At 40.3% G+C, this 20870-nt stretch overlaps 1 protein-coding gene across 9 annotated transcripts in view; it reads left to right on the forward strand.

Annotated features, from left to right (window-relative positions):
* zgc:114120 (uncharacterized protein LOC619267 homolog) overlaps nt 1-20870 on the forward strand; it is a 125555-nt gene that overhangs the window by 9501 nt on the left and 95184 nt on the right. For 2 of the 9 annotated variants that reach the window (XM_042397301.1, XM_042397308.1), the window contains exon 2: nt 7811-7889. The exons of the other annotated variants lie outside the window; for them this stretch is intronic. The gene's annotated coding sequence lies outside the window, so the exon portion shown is untranslated. The remainder of the gene's footprint in view (nt 1-7810; nt 7890-20870) is intronic. 9 annotated transcript variants of the gene reach the window in all.

A 20870-nucleotide genomic window follows, 5' to 3' on the forward strand; every position in this document is an offset into this window, starting at 1 on the left:
ACCTCAGCGTCTACAGAAGGGTGCCGAGGATGTCGCGGTCACAAAACGGTTCTTGATGAGATTTCAGGAGAGAGAGAAACCAAGGCTGAGCATACATCATACTGATATATTTTTCTATTACCTACCTGTAGCATGGGGCGTGTGTGTGTGTGTGTGTGTGTGTGTGTGCGTGTGTGGGTAGCAAAGTGAGGGCGAGTAACTCAAGGGCAAAGAGAAAACACTCAAGAGCAATATGACGAACACGGGAAGCTTCAAGGTCCAGCAAGCGCTATCTTTAATTTAACGCTATGTTTTATTTACTAGCAAGTCAATTCAGGCCACCAAGCAACAAACAAGGTGTGCAGCTGCCACTTTTCTCTTGTGTTTCAGTATGCAGAGCTGAACTCCATTTTATTTATTTTTATTTATTTATACAGGATAGTTTGATGAGATGAGATTTTCTTTCTCGCTTCTTCTCTTCGATGCTGTTTCGTGGTGGCCAAACATTTCCTTCCTCCCCTCCCCGGAGATGTTATTATCAGATGTCATAGCGTTCATGACATACAGCCCTTCTGACCCTGAACACACACACACATACACACTCACACACACTCCGTCTCATTAATTCATGGCCTTCAACTCAGGATTGAATTACAGCCGGTGCTAGAGTAGAATTTACTTTGACAGTATCCTTTTGTTGCAGGCACACCCATGCACACACACACACACACACACACACACACACACTCTGCATCTGCAGCGTTTCATCACAAACACAAGCATACACATCATGATATGCTATCAGTGTTTGCTATGCCACACTACGCTTGCTTGTATTCATTATTCATTGGCACCATTAGTCTGCTGAAAGTGTCAGAAAACATCTGCAGTCACTTTTTTTCCATTACCTGGATCCCCTTGATCAATCGCTTCCTCTTCTTCTTCTTCTTCTTCTTCTTCAGCAGCACAGGAAAAAAGTATGAAACCCTCGCAGTGATATTGAATCACTTATACACACTATTCCCACAGACACATACGAGCACATGATTCAAATCAAATGCGTTATGATGACAGCGCTAAGATCAAAGGCATCTAGAAATGGGGTGCAGGCCCTTTAAGAGAGGCAGAATGGGGAGGGCTCAGCATCCATAAAACATGAGTTTATTCAGTGGCCATGCTAAGACATGGTTAGGAGCGCCTCTGCACTCCACAGCGTGCTCTCATACCCATCACACACACACACAGACACACACGCACAGAGGGAGCACCCCGGTCCTACCGAACACCCTCGCGCACACACACTCATGCTGACACAGCTCCTCCAGAAGCCGAGAGATGGACGCGCAGAGAAGAAAGGGATAAAACCGGAGCAAGAGAAACAACTACAGTAGAAGAAGAGAGCGGATGGGGGAAGACAGAAGAGGTTAGAAGATAAGAAAGGAAAAAAAAAAGAAGATAAGAGACAAAGTGAACGGCGCGGTAGAGGACGCTGAACAGGTGCATCGAGGCGGAGAATGGGCAATTCCTCCTTCCCAGGCATGTCCCCTCTCTCTCCGTCCATTCTGTAGTTGCAGGTATTTCTAACTTGAGTGCCTTTCTCTGATGCGCTGGGGGTGCTGGGAAAACTACCGCTGTTTACCTCCCGCTTCTTCAGTGTCATGTTGTCTTGTCTTTGCCGCACATCTTTCTCTACCTGCATGTGTTTTTTTTTTAAGAAGATGGTTTTTACTTTAAGGAGTTTAAAGTAAATCTTTTCTTACTCGGTACTTCATCTCCAGTAGTACTGCAGCGTATGGATGTAATGTTAAATCTGGGACACTGGTGAAGCGTTTGTGTTGAAGTTATTTTATTCGAGTAAAGCTTCTTGATTTGATCAGCTGTATCTTGTTCTAATAATCAGTTTTGAAATACATTAGAAATGCATTTCAGAGCAGATATTGACAGCGCTGAGTGTCTGAGAGGATGGGGGGGGGGAGTGTGAGTGTCTGCTGGTGTCGGTTGCGTCTGGCATCAGTACTTGTTTACCGCCTGTGCGGATGGGAGACTGTTGATGTTCTGGCTCTCTGTGGTTGGCATCTGGAGCGAGCCTGAAAGAAGGCTATTGATGGTTTTCCACTGGCTGCTGTTGGTCAGAGATGGAAAGTGCGATACAGACAACGCTGCTAGTTTGTGGGCAAATTGCTGGATGTTAATGCGGCGGTTTCAAAAATATAGAAGCAGTGATCTCTCACTTGGAGAGCTTTCTAAGACACACAGCCAGCTGGAAAGACAAAAAACTAATTTGCATCCAGAACATGTTTGCCTCGAAATGAGCTCCCGTTTTTATTCTTCCAAATACGAAAGTGGGAACAACATTCAGCTGGCTTTACCCTCCTTCACATCTGCTGCTGACTTAGCTCCAGTTTGTGCCTCTGATGCGTTGTCATTACATTCAAGTCATGGAGCAAAGCATCAGTTTTTTTCTGACATAGAGATCCCAGACTCAGGCTTTGGTGATATGGCCAAAATACCAAATCTGTTCCCCTCAAAGATGTGATTAGTTTCACAAGCCTTCAGCAGTCACAACAGTCCTGTAAACTGTGGTTGATGCAAATGTAGTGTAACTGTTAATCACAGTTTATGGGAATGTCACGACTCAAGACAAAATAGCTACTAATGGGCATGTTGTCACATTTGATTCCTGCTGTATCTCAACCCAGAACATCGACTGATACGGATTCTGGACCTGATGCCAGAGCTCTTTTTTCTCCCCAAATTTAAAATCAGAATACCTCACTCTGCATGGAGCTGATTGGGGTGATTTTTATGTAAAATAAAGTGGGTCCAGGGATTGCTGTGGCAGTCGGAAGCCCGCCGTGACTGAATGTCACTGAGAGCAGAAACACTATGACACTGACAAAGAAACCATGTTTAATTCAGGATGAGACAAAAACTGGAGCACGCTGATTGATTTGCTGCCTTTTAATAGTGCAAACAGACCAATATTTCAACATCAGTCATCAGTCAAAGGAGGACAAAGAGCAAAAGGCAAAAACATATATAGTCAACAATGACAGGTGTACTAGGTTAGAGAACTATATTTAATGTGGACCAATATGTGTTTCTGATCATAGCTGCATGCCTAACTTTCACGTTGTTTCCACAAATATTGTGGTGAGTTAGCTGTTTAAGATGCATAACTTATCACATTAACATTTCCAGTAGGGCTACATCTAACAGTTATTTAATCAGTTAGTCTGTTGATCACTTTCTCAATTAATTGATTAGTCGTTTGGGCAATAAAATGTCAGTAAAAGGTGAATAATGTGGATCACTGTTTCCCAAATCCCTTTTGTCCCGACCAACACATTCAGTTTATCAAAGAAGACTAAAGAAACCAGAAGATATTGACATTTAGGAATCTGGAACCAGAGAAATTTGACATATTTTGTTAAAAGAAAAAGACTCAAAATGATCAGAATAGATGGTGAATAATTTGCTGATGACTAATCGTTGCTGCACTCTGGTCTGATTCCTTTGCCTTGTGATGTTATCAGCCTCTCTCTCTCTCTCTCTCTCTCTCTCTCTCTCTCTCTCTCTCTCTCTCTCTCTGTTTCCTGACTCTTTATACTGTCCTAGTTTTAAATCAAAGCTATAACACCATAGAAACTCTATAAAAACCAAAGAACCCTTTCAAAGTTGAAGTTAATTCCTAAATCTCTCTCTAAATTTACCAACACTTGCTGAGCTTTAAATATTTAATTAATATTCTGCTAAATATCTAATAAATATTTGGTCCATTGCATGATTAAAAACAAATTTTAGTTGCATTCATTTGTCAATAACCACTACTTTTTATGTTTCTCTTGTCATACATAATTGACAGGGATAAATGTGTTTAATGGCTACCATCTTTGTTTGGATTAAAAATTAGTTTTCATTTTCATATTTATTTAATCGGACGGTTTCAAGACTCTTTAAGGATTCAGTAAATATTTTCAAAGTGCTAAATGTTGCTGGACGACCTTGTAGGTTTTTTAGATCATCAAGTATTTATCTTCTAGAAAAAAAAACAACAAACCTTATCTCTGTGATTTGAATCTAATGATAACACATGAGAGGCACCAACTGCAGACTTAGCCGACTGTAGGCTGGTAGAGTGCAAAATGAAGGTCTTCACTATCTTTAATCAGTATTGATTTACACGATACACTCCTCTCTTTGCACCCTCTTACTGCACAAATCTGTGTCAGAGCAAGAAAAGACTCCAGTCTCTTGAACGTGTCGGGGAGCTGGGACTGGAAAAATACCAGCTATCTTCAAATTTTAACGCGGTTTAACATAAGGCCCGTCAGAGCATTTTGAAACAGACTATATATTCACCTCAAACTTATCTCTTTGTGCCGCGACGACTATGTGAGTCATGTCACCTCAATGACATGGCAGAGCCCTCCTCAACTCCCCAGGAGGGTTGAGGAGGGGCGGGGGTGGGCGGATGGTGGTGGTGGTGGTGGTGGTGGGTAGCAGATCAAGCGTGTTGGAATCACAAGTGACTGAGGGGGAGCAAAAAGAGAAGAGACGGCGTAGAGGATCTGTCAGAGAACCGAGGAGCGGCAGCCAAACAGCAGTTTTCCCATGTCAGCCTGATCAAACTTGTTGACATCTGGAAGGAGATGGAAGAGAGACAGAAAAAGAGAGAGAGAGAAAGAGAGAGGAAGATGAAGGGCAGAGAGAGGAAGAAGCAGAGCAGAGGGTGTAGACATCATAGGGACTGATTGATGCGGTTGCCACGGAGCCACCAGGTGAGGGTGAGCTGACTGTAATATTGACTCAGGGATGTCTGTTCTCCCAAGAGCTGATTTGCACTCAGACATTTAGAGACTCTGTTGCTGTTTCATCCTTGATGCTGCTGCATCCTTTGACTTCTTTTATGAGTCAAAACAACATTTTTGAGACTACAAATACCAAAAAATGCAACTTTCAACACCAGAGACTTCATCATGTTAGTAAGAAAAGTGAAGCTGATGTCTTCACCATATTAGAAAAGTTGAATGTCTGGTAGAAGCTGATACTGACACACGAAGAGGACATAACATGTTTGTCGTGATTTTATATACTATTATAATGCTTCATGTTAAACAATGTAAAAATGCTCCTTCGTTTGTGATGTGTTGTCTTTAACTGGTTTGTAATCTTTGTTGTTGAGGTCGTTTCGTTGTCTCCTCTCATATTTCAGATCTTATTTCGGCTCCAGTATGTACACATGTATTTGAGAAGCCGTTTCGAGTAAAGAACGAGGAAATTAAGTGAATTCCTGCTACTATCGTTTGCTCACGTAGCTTCCCGAGCCAGCCAATCAGAACAGAGTGGGCTCATCGGGAGGCGGGCCTTAAAGAGACAGCCTGTTTCAGACGGAGGCTGAACTGAGGGGCTGCATGAAGGGCCAGTATGAGATAAAAAAGTTTTTTTTTTAACTGTAATTCATGCAAAGATATTCCAGTAGAGCCCCAGAATATAAATATAGATCTGGAAATGTGCAGCATATGTCTCCTTTAATCCGCTGACAGTTAAGATATCATCCATATCCTTGGATAAAATCTTCCTCACACAGCAGATATAGATTATTTACATCATCAGGTATCTACTTACTTACTTACAATTAATTAATGGTGTTATCTACAAAATATCCAAAAATGATTACAGATGCCCACACTGTACATTAACCATAGATTAGATTTTAATGATTAATAATCATCAATAGTCACGGCTAGTGCTCATTGCTTTCTATAATCAGAACATAATTGTGTAATTTCAGCCCATTATAGAAATATAGAAATGATACAATGCGGGCGCTGTCAATCAAACTGCATCAAATAATTGCAATTATTGTTGTAATTGTTTTCTGAGATCTGTCTGTAGCTGTTTCATCTCCATCTTTAATTAAGCTATGAGTAGAGTCTCCATTTGCATTGTGGGAGAACAGTATCTATCAAGAGCACGATTACAAATAAAATTATACATGCTAACTTTTTAAAATATACTTAATCTTGTCACTTTTCCAGTGTGAACCCGCTACAGACTGAAAACCTGCTTCAGGATGAGTATGCAGTATCTCATAATGTCTTCATGAAGTAAAGCCTCTTGTGTGATTTGAAGGGGACGTAACACGGCTGCCTCGTGAGCGGAGTGCAGGCTGAGAGCAGCACCTGTGGAGCTGGCAGACAGTCAGATTCACTGTTCAAGGACATTTCCTTCATTTGAAAGGCTGCAACTCTGCTCACCGCCCATTCATGTTGCCTCTTTAGCAAAGACTGTTCAAATGTGATGACAAGGAAACTCACTGATATAAAATGAGTGATACTGCAGAAGTAGTTCTTTTTTTTTTGGACAATATTGTCAGAGAGGACTATGAGGGGCACTTTGTTGCTGCAGCCTCAGGTGAGAGCTGAGAGCTTTTAACCTACAAAAGTGTATAATTGAACAACTCTGGCCTTCCCTTTCAGAGGAGGCAATAAAATATTGACCACACATCACAGCCAGAGAGAGTTATTAACAATAAATCTCAGTTAATTTGGCTCTGCCGCCTCTGTAAAGCTGACCCAGGATAGATTTGGCAGTCTGTCTGCACATGTCCTGTAATTTATGCGGTGGAGCTTTAGAAAATGAAAGAAATTAATCAAAAGCTCCACTGCAAGGTGCAAGATGTTTGAGTATTGCACTTATAATAAAAAATGCACTCCCGGTTTTGCAAGTTGCGTGTCGAGTAAAAAGCATGTAAGAATCTCTCCACACTTATTTTCTGGGACACACTCAGAACATCTTTCCATCCACTTTACAATTCAATTACTCACTCTACCTGCTGCAGCCCCGCGGCACATCTGACTTTTATCTCTTCTCCTGTAAATTGTCACCACCTTTTTCCCTTAAACTCGAAATTCCTTTGGGAGATTCAGGCATTAGACAAACTCACTGACACAGAGAGAGAGAGAGAGAGAGAGAGAGAGAGAGATATGTGAGGACTTTGGAGAGATAATTTGTATTGGAGAATGTGTCTATTATTGTTGCAGGACACATGCTGATAACTCTCATAGAGCATCTCTTGCCACAGGGAGATACATTTAAAATAAGAAAAAGGTTTCTATATTGGCAAATCCCCCCTTTATATGAACACAAATGGATGGAAAAAAAGATGAAAAAGGCTAAAAAAAAAAAAACTATAAAAACTGGTGATGAAAAGTAGGAAAGTGAAGTAAAAAAAGTGAAGCAGCCTTTTATGTTTTTTGTCAGGTTTTATGTCATCAGTATATTTGCATTTCCAGCCTCCAGAAGCTGTGTACAAGTGGAAGAAAAATGGAGGAATAATCAGTGAGAAACCCTCACTGGCAGGGACGGCGGTTGCTTTTCAGTGATAAATCAGCTTAATTGCAAACTACTGCTTCACATTTTTCTCTGTAGCTGTCATTTCCATTTTTCCTCAACGATTGACAGTCGCTGGACACAAAGTGCTGATAACGACCTGTTATGTTCCCTATTAAACTCCTCCGCACACCACACAACATATCTATCACAGTGTTCACACCAATTATACGTTATTTTGTATGGTTCAACTTTTTAAAATGATAAACACACATGGAGTCCACATCGTCGGCCAGTAGGATGCATAATAGATCCATGCAGTGGTGCGTGTGTGACCCTGAGCTGAGCAGATGTGGTGCAGCTTTCTGATGGTTCTCCACATTTATGTTTATGTTTCTGAGTGTTCTGTGTTCATATTTTCATTTTTCAACACATTAGAGGAGGCATATTTGTCCGCTGACATGTAATGTTACTGCATTTCTGCTTTATTTGGCAGAAAGGACGAAAAAGGGAAAATTCTGACATCTCACGTACAATTAAAAGGTCAAGTGTAGCAGACAGAAGAAGTAATCAAGGTACGGTAGCCAGGATGTGCCAATCTGAGGGGTGTTGCTTTGTAGTCCATTGATGTTTGAAGTGTTATTTATTTTCTTGGTATTTCTGCTTTATCGGGTAGAAACAATGGGTTAGAGAGAGGCTTAGAGGGGTGAGACGTGATAAAGGTGACAGGTTAAACTCTACCGCAGGACATCACAAGTACATGTTGTGCCCCTGCAGGCTTGCTGCTACCGGGAGACATAAAGGATATTTAAAGGATATTTAAAGGTGCAGTGTGTAGAATTTAGTGTCATCTAGCAGAACGGACTTGGCAGAAAGGGAGTATAATACTCATAAGTATGTTTTAATTAGTGTATAATCACCTGAAACTAAGAATGGTTGTGTTTTCGTTACCTTAAAATGAGCCTTGAGCCATGTTTCTACAGTAGCCCAGAACGGACAAACCAAACACTGGCTCTAGAGGGGCTTTTGCATTTTTCACGAGTTTTGCGGTGACCATAGGTTGTCCTACATGCTTGGAAGGGGAGGGTGAGGGGTATTCAGTTGGCTGCAACCTCAAAGCTAGATGCAACTAAATCCTACACACTGGTCCTTTAATTTAAAGTCCTCTAAATACTACTCCAGCGATTTTGTCATGCCTCTGAGACATTTAGTCCCTAAATCCAACACTTTCTATAATCAAAGCCCCAAACACGTAGAATTTCTGGTATATGTGTGCAGTATTTCAAACTCCTCACATCCTGTTTGTAACTCAGCAGAAACAACCCCGCTCACATCACTACGTTAAGTTATTTTCTCAGACATGACAAAGCTCCTTCAGAACCACGGAGGATATATTTAAACTGTTTTCACAGTCTGAGTAGCACTCATCATCACTAGTAAATTGACTTTGACGTGTCAAATTGTTGAAGTGCCCTTTAAGTCCCTCCAGGAATGTGTTAAAATTGTAAAACCAACAGAGCTTTCTCACCACAGAGAGTTTAAATTGTCAAACACAGGTGTAACTAATAACATTAATAATGGCCCGCTTTCCCTTTCAGTTCAGAGCTCTGCTATTGTGCTCGCTGGCTTACTGGAGCAGCTTAGTAAATGGGACAGAGTCATCGTTAATGATATTAATTACACCTGTGATTTTCCTGCTTTGTAAGGTCAAACTGTCTTCACTGAAAAAAAGTCCATTAGTTTAACAGATCAGTAAGCCTGAATGAAGATATCCATGATTTTCTGGTTACTTTTGTTTGAATTAAAGCTCGTTAAAATTTACTACATATCTTGTCTAAAATGAACAGTTGTTACTGCGGACAGTCTGCAAGAGACCCCTTTATAGTTAAAAGGTTCCTCTGAAGCAGGGGTGTGCCCGAATACAAATACATTATTCGGCAAAGCACAAATAATGTTTTTTTTTTTTTTTTTTACGAATATTTGTTTCATACAAATATTTTAAAAAATATTTATTAGTTAGAGGTCTGTCTGCAATAAAGCGTTGAGTAAAGTTTTAGCTCAGTAGTCAGCGCAGTCATCTATGACTTTAATTTTCTAAAATTAAAAGCGTAATAAAAACAAAAACAGAATACAAATACAAATAATTTTGCTGCCTCAACAAATACAGATACAAATACAAATACTGGGCTTTCTGCACATCTCTACTCTGAAGCAGGTTCTTGGTCCCAGTTTTGTATGTTCGTTGAAGTTATGTCAAAAATTATTTGCTTTCTATCTCAATCAGACTCTGAAATGCTTGTTTATGCTTTTGTCACCAGCAGAATAGATTATTATAATTTCCTTTTTGCTTGCTTTTGCTTCCTCTAAAAGCCAATCAAACGGCTTTAGCTCATTCAACATGCTCAACTCAACAACAACTCTGCTTGCCACCTGTTCATTACAGGATTGACTTTTAAGGCTTTGCTGCTAGTCAGCAAAGAACTAAATGTTCTGTTTCCAGACTGTCCAACATGCTGCCTGTTAATCAACCGGGCAGATTTCTCAGATCACAGAACAAACATTTACTCGTTTATGCGTCTAAAGCTTGGAACGTCCTACCTGCTGAATCGAGTTTTGCACCAACACAAAATAAGCTGAAGATATGCTTATGTAATTCAGCTTTTAATTAATTTTGTGTGTGTGTGTGTGTGTTTCTGTATGCATGCTGCATGCTGTATTTATGCTATAACTTGTTTTCTACTGTCTTATCACTCAGTAAAGCACTTGTGAAGTTTGATTCCCAGTTAGTTGGAAACACCAGTAAATGTTCCCTCCCCCTCAACAGACTGGAGTTGCTATGACCTTTACTAAGGCTGCTTTCATCATCGATACCCCGTTTTGTATTCCCATTTCAGAAGTTTCTTTAAATTACATCTTTATTGAACATAGAAACTCAGGACTCAGGATAATGTAATGATCCTGTAGGTTTATATTATGACCACCTGCTAAGAATACTTCAGTACCTATGATCCTTGGCTGCCGTTGCTATGGAGAAGAAGCCGGTTAGAGACTCAAATCACAGTTGCTGAAATTGTAAACAAAACATTGCGCCATAGTAGCTGAATTCTCTCAGAAGTGGCCCAGAAATTAAAAGTAAACTGATTTAATTTGCAAATTGTAAAATCAGTTTTCCCAGCATTGTAATCTTTGGCTTCTGTCTGCTGTTAACGACGCACATGACTAAATTTTAAACTCTGTTTCTTGCAGAAAGGCACCCTGGGAGTCGTAGTTAACTTCTACCCTGAAATCTTTACACAGTCGACTTTTTTAATCAAAGAACCAGATATTTTCTAAAGCAGCTGTTCATCTTTTGTACTGATGGTTTAATTGGGGGAATTTCATGTTGATCGAAGCCGTAGAAAACCTCAAACTGTGAGTCACGTAACATCGTCTGTAGGAAGAATGAATGAGTCTGGAACCAGGGGCGCCCAAAATGTCTCCTCTTACTTTGAAACTCTATTAAACCTCAAAAAAAGGTAAAAACGTGCATCAAATTTCCCTTGTTTTGTCTGATCCTGAAGATATTCTATTTGCTACACATTTGAAAACCTGGAGCCATCAAATGTTAAATGACAAACAATTAATCAATTATCAAAGCAGTCGTCGATTCATTTACTGCCAGTTGATTGGTCGACTAACCGTCGCAGCTCTGCTCTGCACCTCGCATGTGTCCATCAGCTTCCTGAGCTTGTTTGATGTCATAAGAAGAAGTCTCCGGATGACTTTTATTGTTGTGCAACATAAAAGCAGGGATTGATTTTTTTTTACACTTTTTATCACAAAAGGAATATATCAAATGTAGCTTTTGAGACACGACAGGAAAGGCATTTATAAATCGTCATGGGGATGTGGATTTTTACAGTGTGTGCTTGTGTGTGTGTGTGTAATGTGTGAGAAGAGGTTACTTCAAGGTCTTCCTGCTGCTGCCATCATATATTCTGGCATTTCTAATGCAGCGTGAAATACATTCAGAGTCTTTGACAACTTTACCTGAAAAGACTGAATCACAGATTTTCATCTCTAGAGTTTTTTTTTTTTGTCTAACAGCTGTAACGTTTTGTCCTTGATAAGAGGTTGCTATTTCAGTGACATCTCTGATAGAGGACAGACTATCAGATAGTATTACTGTCACACATCAGGGCACAAAAAGCAAGAGAGGGAATCAACCTCCAGAGCGCAACCTGTCATAGGTATAAAAAAAAAAAAGGGGGTATTCTGGTGACACAGGAAGAGAGCTGCAGGATGGAAACCTCTGTGCATGTGTTTGTGGTGTTTAGCTGGTTGTTTTAGTCAGACGAATTTCATAATGTCTGCAGATTTAACGGTGTGTGATCGGTTTTAGGCTGCAGGCACAGCAACGCACATTGTTTCACCTATTTTTTTTTATTTTTTTATCGTGAATTGTGCATTCTGGATGTGTAGCTCCAACAACTCCACACACCATCGGGGACATCAAGTCTTATTTGCTTATATTACAGGATTATATTGCACGGATGGGGACTACAGGTTGTAACTTGAATCACGTACAAATCGATTTCAGACATGACATTGAGTCTAGATTCGTGACCCAGGACCAATAAGTTTCTATAAAGCAGCGGTATACCTGAGCTGAATGAAATGATTGGATTTTTCTTTTTCAGAACTTGGTAGCGGTTCAACTTGTCCGCGACACTGCCAGATGTTATAGAGAGAAATAGTCGGTGCGAACAGAACAAAAGGTTAAAAGTGTCTCGCTGCCCTCTCGCTGGAAGTTAAACAAGTTCTCCAGATTAAATGTCAAAATACAGTATGTTGTTGTTGATCCACGTACTCCAGAATGACTCATAGTTAGAGTTTTCTGATCCGACAGTTATCAGCAGGACGACATCTGTCTGTCGTCCAAAACAGCTGCATTACTTGATTAATCGATCAGTTGCTAACTACTAAGTAAGGAAGCATCAAGTGGAGCTTCTTCATCTTTATTCTTCATCAAAAGTGATATTGGACAAGAGTACAAGAATTTCTCCATCAATCATCAACTATTTTGATAATCAGTTAATCGTTAATCGTCCAAATTCTCTCTCAGCTTCTCAAATGTGAATATTTTCTTTATTTTTCTTTGACAGTAAACTGAATATCTTTATGTTGTGGATTGTTGGTCGGGACAAAACCAGACATTTGAGGAGGTCACCTTGTGCTGTGGGAAACATGTTTCAGCATTTTATAAACCAAACAACTAATGGTTTAATCAAGAAAGTTTAATCAATAATGAGAAGGATGGTTAGTTGCAGCCCTACTATAGTGAAGGTTTACTGCTTGGTTAGGTTTAGGGGATGATCCTCTTTACTTGGATGGCGCAATGAGATGTCCAACAGTCCAAAACCCAAAGATATTCAATTTACTATCATATATAAGAGAAAAAAACATCCAACCCTCATATTAGAGATGATAGAATCATTTTCCCTCAAAAGTAGTCAACCACTAATTTCCTGTTAATCGTCTAATTAATTAATTGACTTCTTGTTCTCCTGCCGGGTGGATTAAGTGACTTGTGAGAACGTCATACAGTCGTCTATTGTTTGAGGAAATGTTTATCACTCTCAGGCTAAACTTATTGTGAAATGTGTTGCTCTAAATATAAAATTCTCCTTCTTCTGAGAGTTTTACAGTCTGAGCTTCTGCATCGTGCATCGTGTGTGTCGGCTGCTTGTATTTCTACATATGCTGTGTGACAGCTCTGATCCCCCCCCCCCCCTCCCTTTGTTCTTTGTTATCTCTGGAGCTGGCGTGACAGCTCTGACACGTGTCCTCTGAGAAGCAAAACACAACAAATGCAGCTTGACCGCGTTGATGAGTAAAGTGCAGCGAGCAACATTTAAACAAGCTCCTCATTTGCTGATTACACACAGCACGGCCCTTCTGAAACCCCGATCAGACACTCAAATGAAAAGCTCCTGTCCAGAGGAATAAGAGGTTATCTGAAATGAGGAGAGAGGAGGCAGAGAGAGGGGGAGAGATGAAGAGGAGGAAATAATTGTATTATTGTTGTTGTAGATCTGCAAAACTTTTATCAATAGTTTTTTATTCCCTCCGTATCAGTCAATATTAACATAATGTATCTTATTATAAGTCCATTCAATATTTCTGATTTCCTAGAAGTGGATTCAGAAGGTGAAAAAATGGCTGCAAACAGATAAAAACTTAAATTTTATGATTCCTTAAAAATCCCACAATATGGGATTTCTACAACCAGTGAGCTCATATTACAGCAACTACATTCATCAGTTTATTTTCCTCGTTTTCTATCGTTTACATCGGCACATCATTTCTTCTGGAGTATAAAAATCAACAGCATGTGTGTTTCCTTTAGTGTTCATGGGTTGTAAAACTGTAACAGTTTATTGCTGTTGTTTGTCGGAGTGCTTCTCCGCCGGTGTGAGACTATAAGCGTCTGCACTCTCTGTGCTTTAGTGGATGGTGATGCTTCAGGTAATAAACTGAAGTTTGTGGTGTTCTCCGTCGTTGATGGCACAGAGTTAATAGTAAACATTACTGATCTGTGGCCTGTGCAAAAAAACCACTGAATTCTTGTTTCCTTGTTTACTCACAACTGTAGTTCAAGTTACTGTTGCTCTGAGCTTTTTCTGAGGGATCAATCATCTCTAGAGCTGCAGCTAACAGTTATTTTCATTATTTAACTAAATTATCTTCTCAATTAGTCGTTTGATCTATGAAATGCCAGAAAATAATGAAAAATGTTTCCCAGAGCTCAAGTTGACGTCCCCAAATATCTTGTTTAGTCATGACCAACAGTCCATAACTCAAAGATATTCAGTTTATTGTCATAAAAAAATAAAAAAAACTTGAAAATATTCAGATTTGAGAGGCTGAAATCAGAGAATTTGTACATTTTTTCTTAGAAATTTACTTAAAACAATCGATTCAACTAATCGTTGCAGCTCTACTCATCTCCCGTCGTTCGTTCAAACTTTTGATCCCAAAACAAAAGCACATGGTTTGATCAGCTGTGCAGTTTTTGGAAAAGTGAGCTGTCCGTTGGTTAGAAATACCATCGTTTATGTGAAGCGATTAGCTGTTTGTGAGTAATCAAGCAATGTATCCTATTGAAAGTATATTGAAGTATACTGTCTGTTTTTCCGTGCTGTGGTCAGAATTGCAGGTCACATGACACCGACTGGTCCAAAAAGCCCCCCCCCCCATAAACCATCATTATAAAAGGAAAAATGATATACAACGTCTGTGATGTGCATCTGCATCACTATGATTAGACGTTACCAGTGATTATGAATCATACTGGAAACAGCTGTTGCCAATCAGCTAATACAAGCACGACTTTAGTGAACAATATGCTAGTTTTTCTTTTTTTTTTAAGCACTTTGAGCTGAACTTTTTGTATGAAAGCTGCCTTATAAATAAAGTTTATTAAGTGTATTATTAGTATACAATTGATTGGAACATAACGGTCACTATGTTGAGCATGAATTTACACAATAATAACTAATAAATAAGGAGTGATTTCAGACACATCTAAAGACTTTAATGCTTTATGATCCTCAAACCTGGAAGCTTGAAAAACCTTTTGGACGGATGTGCCCACTGTGAGCGTCTTTATAATTTGGATAAGTATAGACAGTGTGTCTCCGTTGTGACCCAGCTCTTTATTCTAGAAATTGCTTTTCACAAATGGCTTCTAACATAACGAATCTATTCATCAAATGTCATTTTCCCTTTTAGACTCAATCAAAGCTACTTTGGATAAAAACCTTAGATTTTGACAACGTTATAACAGATTTCACTGTAATGAAATGATTGATTTCAATGGATCAGCGGAGCAAATGTTGACGTTATATGATGACACGAATCACGTTGTGCTGTTTGTGCTGTTGAGAGAAGAGAAAGCAGATTTTTGGAAGAAGATAAAAAAGTCTTGTGTAGAAAAGACACAGAAGCGTAATCAGCAAACAGAATTGTTTTGGGTCGTACATCTCTTTCAGTCGTCTCGCTTTTATTTCTTGCAGACATACACACAGTTGCATTCCCTCCCCTCCAAAACACACACACACACACACACACACACTGTAGGATCTCATCTCTGTGCGGCTCTCGCTTCCCTCAGCAGCCTTGGAGAATGATTTCATTGGGATGACAAGTGTGCCTCTCCCTCCATATTTCTACCACCCGGGCCCTTAGCCTGGATCCAAAGACAGTCTGCAATAATACAGGCCCTATTTTTTGCCTCTCTCCTCCTTCTATCTCCGTCTACCCGATCTGATTTTAGCTGTGCTGAAAGTAGCATTTTCTTCCTATCATAACATAGCTAATGCTTACTTTTCCTTTCTCCCCTCTTCTCTTCCCTCCTCCTTTCTTTTTTTTTTTTTCATTCCTCTCTGTCCACTAAGCGGAAAATGGGTCCGAGCGCCGTTTCGGGCTATTATCTGTTTGAGCTATCTATCTTGATAATTGACTAGCGAGGGTAAATGTGTCGGTGATCGGTGTGTGACGCTAATACATTCTGCCAATTTGACACGCTCATAATCCGCCGGGGCTCGCCGCGTTTTTTCCCCAACCCCGCAGCCATCAGGAAGGGGAGGCGAGAGGGTTTGACGTGTTGGAGAGTACTGTAGATCATGGATATAACATCGCAGTAGGCCCGAGCGTGTGGGTGGGGAGAAACACTCGGGCTAAATTAGGAATCGGGAGCATTTGAGTGGGCATGTAGGGATGCACAGACGCACACCTTATAGAAACAGACATACAGATGGATATAACTGTCACAATCTGGAGCTGCAGGAAATAAACGCATCTCAACATCCAAACCAATTTGCTCTGTATGCTGCTGATCGCTCTCCCAGCAGTGAGAGTGAATGACATGAATAGGAGGAATACTGTATATCCCGAGCACGAGGGGAGGGATGAGATCTCAAACTAATTCCACCTGGCATGACATCCTATTTTGGCGACTGTAACAAATAACATCCTGGTATATATTTATAGGAATACCTGAGGACATTACAAGGTTAGTTTGAAATATTCTTTTTTTTTTCTTTTGAAACTTCTGCTGCTTCTCAAGTACAAAGGAGGTCAACGGAAATCTGGAACTGATGAACCAAAAAAAAAAAAAGTATGAATATTTTATGGTTTTCCTTGTCTTCCATGACAGTAAAACTGAACATCTTTTGGGTTTTGGGGCTGCTAATCAAACAAGATAAAACAAGTAATTTGAAGACTTCACAATGGATTCTGGGAAAATGTGGCATTTTATACATAAAGCAATTAGACAGTTTCAATTAATCGATTAGTCGTGTTCTCTATAAAATATAAGATCAGCAGTCCAAACAGGATGTTCAGTTGATTGTCATGTAAGACACAAAAAAGCTTCAAATCATCCCGAGAACCTGGTCTCCTAGAATTCACATTCATATCAAGGCTGCAGCTACTGATTATTTAAATTGTTTTGTCTATAAAATTTCAGAAAATAGTGAAAAAGCCAAATTAGAGTCGATGGTTACGTCTTTAAATGTCTTATTTTGTCCAGAATGAAAAGAGAATCAGATTACTATCATGTATCATGTAAATCCTCACAGCAAATGTTTGGCATTTTTGCTTAAAAAATGACTAATACGGTTACAGCTAATCGATAAATTGACTAATTGTTGCTGCTCTAAATGATAATAATCCTTAGTTGCAGCTCTTCTGACATTAATAATGTAACTATGGATGCTGTACTGAGCTCGCTGTGGTCTCTTTCCTTGGTAGAAACTAGTTCCACTCCACTGAAAAACCGCCTTTACGCTTCTGGTTTCAGGCTTTGCAACCAGGCTGCAGGGATTTTCTCCCTTTCTGCCACATGAGCATTAGTGTGATCCAGCATCCACCATATAGCTCAAAACCTCAGCAGATAAAACCAAAACTATCTGCACTAAAAGGGTTAACTGGGAAAATATACCCTTTCTATAATTTGAGTTAACTTTTTGGGGAGTACTACTGCATATATTAAAAAAAAAAAGTACCGTAAAGCCTTTTAGGTCTCTAGAGGCAGCTGCTGTGTCAAATCTGATAAAGTGCCTCGAGTGATGTCACTTGAGTCAGCATTGGTTGAAGACTACAAGTTTGAAAATGTTAAACATCTGCGGATGTGTGCAGTTAGAGAGAAGTGAGGTCTGCTGGAGGCTAACAGCTCCAGGCTACATCAGCCGCTACTAGCATAACACACCACAATCTCTGACCAAACTGTTCACAGTGAAGTTGCATTATGGGTAATGTAGGCATGTAGACATGATCACAAAAAGACATTATCTCTAGTAGCAATGCTAAATTGGGAGAACTCTTTAAACATTAGACAACTGAACACTTTATCAGAAATATTCAGTTAAATACATAATATGCAAAACGCCAGGCAGCCGAGTTCTCTCTGACTCCGACTTAAAGAGAATCACAGTCTCTTCAAAACATGCTGCATATGGGCTGTTTTGATGTATTTCCAGACATTTCCAGATGGGATAAAGGACAGTCTGAGTCACTGACAACATTTGCATAGTGCATCTTAAAAGTGTTACCAGAAACGAGCACACAACTTCAAATGAGGCTGAAGCCGCAGCACAAACAAGCCCGACTTAAAGCCGGCGTCAGCGTGGATATGACACCGAGGTATTATCGCATCCTAAGTGCTTGTGTAAACAATAAACACGCATGTCTAAATAGTACAGCCGGAGTGACGGTCTAATCGCACAGAGGAGTCACTGCGACACGACACAACGAGCGTGGATGCAACGGCATTTTTTTTTTTTTTAGACCTTTAGTGGAGGGAAAAAAGAGAGGGGGAAAAAAAGGGGGGTGATAGAGTTGTAGCAGTCATTAAGGGCAAGACTGCTCTCTGCAATTCTGGCTTATCTACTGCAAGGTGGAAGCACGGGGAGGGTAATTCTGCTCGGGGCTCATGTGCAAAGCTGAGATACAGAACAAGAGGGAAGTGGAGGAAGAGAGGGAGAGATAGAGCTGGTTCATTTGCAGCTCGTCCCTGTAGACTGTGGAAAGGATTATACTCACACACAGAGAGAGAGAGAGAGAGAGAGAGAGAGAGAGAGAGAGAGGAGAAGAGGGAGGAAGAGAGGGAGGGAGATGCACAGGCTCTGTCTTAGCACACACTGAGTACCCAGCCTCCAATCTTCTACACTGCACTGTGCACTCTCCCCGTCTCCTCAATAGGACTCTCTCTTTTTCTCCTTCACACACACACACACACACACACACACACACACACACACACACACACACACACACACACACACACGTGCAGACACAAACACACCAGTGCCATGTAGAATCTCGGCCAGAGGGGGACACCAACCTGCTCAGGACCACGAGAGCCAGGTACGCTTCATTCATTCATTCATTCCTTCCTTTTCTGCTCAAAGTGCCACATTATGCACCAGCAGATTTTTCTTTTTTTTTTTGGAGGGGGGGAAGTGGGGGGGGGATGTTTGTCGCTGTAGTGATCCAGCCACTCATTCACTCTCTGCAGAAGACTCTTGCACACTGCATGCACCAAGATTATCCGGCTTCTTTGCATAGCCCCAAGAGAACCAAAAAAAAAGAAGAAGAAGAAGAAGATAGCAGAGAGGGAGAGGAGCCAGAGAAGAGAGAGGACACAGAGCAGAGAGAGAAGCCAAACTGAGCAGTGTTTTCTCATGTAGGGCAGAGAAAAGTATACAGCAGGCAGCCAGTCTAACCTGTCTTGACCTTCACGTGCTTCAACTTGAGAGCTCCTTACTCAACAGTATGTGGGACACTGTCCACAAAGACTTTATCAAAAACCTGTTCTTAAAAGGCACATTTATCACTCCCAACTCCTTCTACTGTATCCTCTCTCTCTCTCCTGAGGGCCGTATTAATAATCATATGTGCTGAGCATGCTCAGGGGACTTGCTGCAGTTGGTTGAAATTTAAATGCAAATGGACATGCACGCTGATTATTCATTCTAGTGAAATTAATTTGTATTTGTCACAGAACCAGTGTGCAGAAGAGGGAGGGGGGAAATCACAGTGTGGCTGCAGCTGACTGTCTGTTCTCTGGTGGTAACACATGCTGTCAGTGCTTTTCTGGGCTTCATCTAAGAGAATAGTGTTTTTTTTTGTTTTTTTTTTAAGGTGTGTCAAGTTTGTACTCTAACCTCCCATGAGAGCAACATCACTGACTCGCAATCAATTTCAGGCTTTTTGAAGTGGATGTACCACTCTTTTTCTTTTTTTTTTTTTTTTTTCTGGAGGATCTAGTGACTCAGAATCTGGGGGCTTCAGAATTCACTTTGATGCCGGCTTGATATCGGTTTGTACATCTCGAGACTGCAGGGGCCTTTCTCTTTCTGGAATATGTTGGAATGAAGTTGTGCTGGCCTGGAGAGAAAAAGCAAAGCAGCTCCGAATGAAGTTTTTAATCTGAGTCACTGCTGACATTTTCCCTCCTAGTTCTTTGATCTAGCTCGCACTTTGCCAAAGAGGCAGGGCTGCCTTAATAGCTTCAAGATCAGAAACAAATCCCTGTGTTCTTATGAAGCCTTAAAAAACAACTGCAATATTATTTTGTCTTTGCATTATAGTTATATCACCGGTCTTGTTAGCATTATAGGATTGTCAAAAATGTAGATTGGCAGCACACCAAAAAACTTATTGTAGTTTAGACTGAAGTTGACCATGTCCTTCATTGGGATTTTGTTTTGTTTATAAGGCCGACAAACCATAAACCTGCAGTATAACCTCCCTCTAGTTGCTAAGAAACCACCCAGCATCATCAATTTTATATAAAACAAAGTGCTAACTCGATATATATTCTTCAGAGTTAAGATAGGACTGTGCAATATGACGATATATATCATGTGACGATAGAAAAACATCTATTCGTTCTTTGCAAATTATGCAATTTTATTGAATTTACAGAAAATGTGCATATTGTGCTATATATCGTTATCTGGATATGAAATTACCTATATCAGGATATGAGACACACAGCCCTAAGTTAAGGTATTTGTGCATGTTCTGCATGCCTTTTACCCAGACTATTAATGACTTTTTTGATCTTTTTAGAATCACAATCATTTAATTGGAAATAGACCATTGATGCAGATAATCTTATAGATTCACATCACATAACAAACCAGACACAACCTCAGCAAGACCTTCTTCCTGCCCGCAATAAGAATCTATGTAAAGCGCACAACCCACACAAATGACATCACATAATTATATAATTTTCAGTCAATCAGTTTATCAGTCGAAACATCCACCTCATCGCCAGATAAGAATAGATCGACCACCAACTCAGTAAAGTCAGTACCAGACAGAATAATCAAACCACATACACACCTGCACAGATGCTCGGTGATACATTAGAGGCTATTTAAACAAACAAAGTAATGCAATCAACCATAAAGCACGTTAGATCGAGACGATAATCAACAGCTACAATTATGGGTTCAGTCGCCGCGGTGTCGGCAGCGCTGATGTCTCGGTGAGAGAGAGAG

Source organism: Thunnus maccoyii, chromosome 20 (assembly GCF_910596095.1).
Source record: "Thunnus maccoyii chromosome 20, fThuMac1.1, whole genome shotgun sequence".
Lineage (NCBI taxonomy): Eukaryota > Metazoa > Chordata > Actinopteri > Scombriformes > Scombridae > Thunnus > Thunnus maccoyii.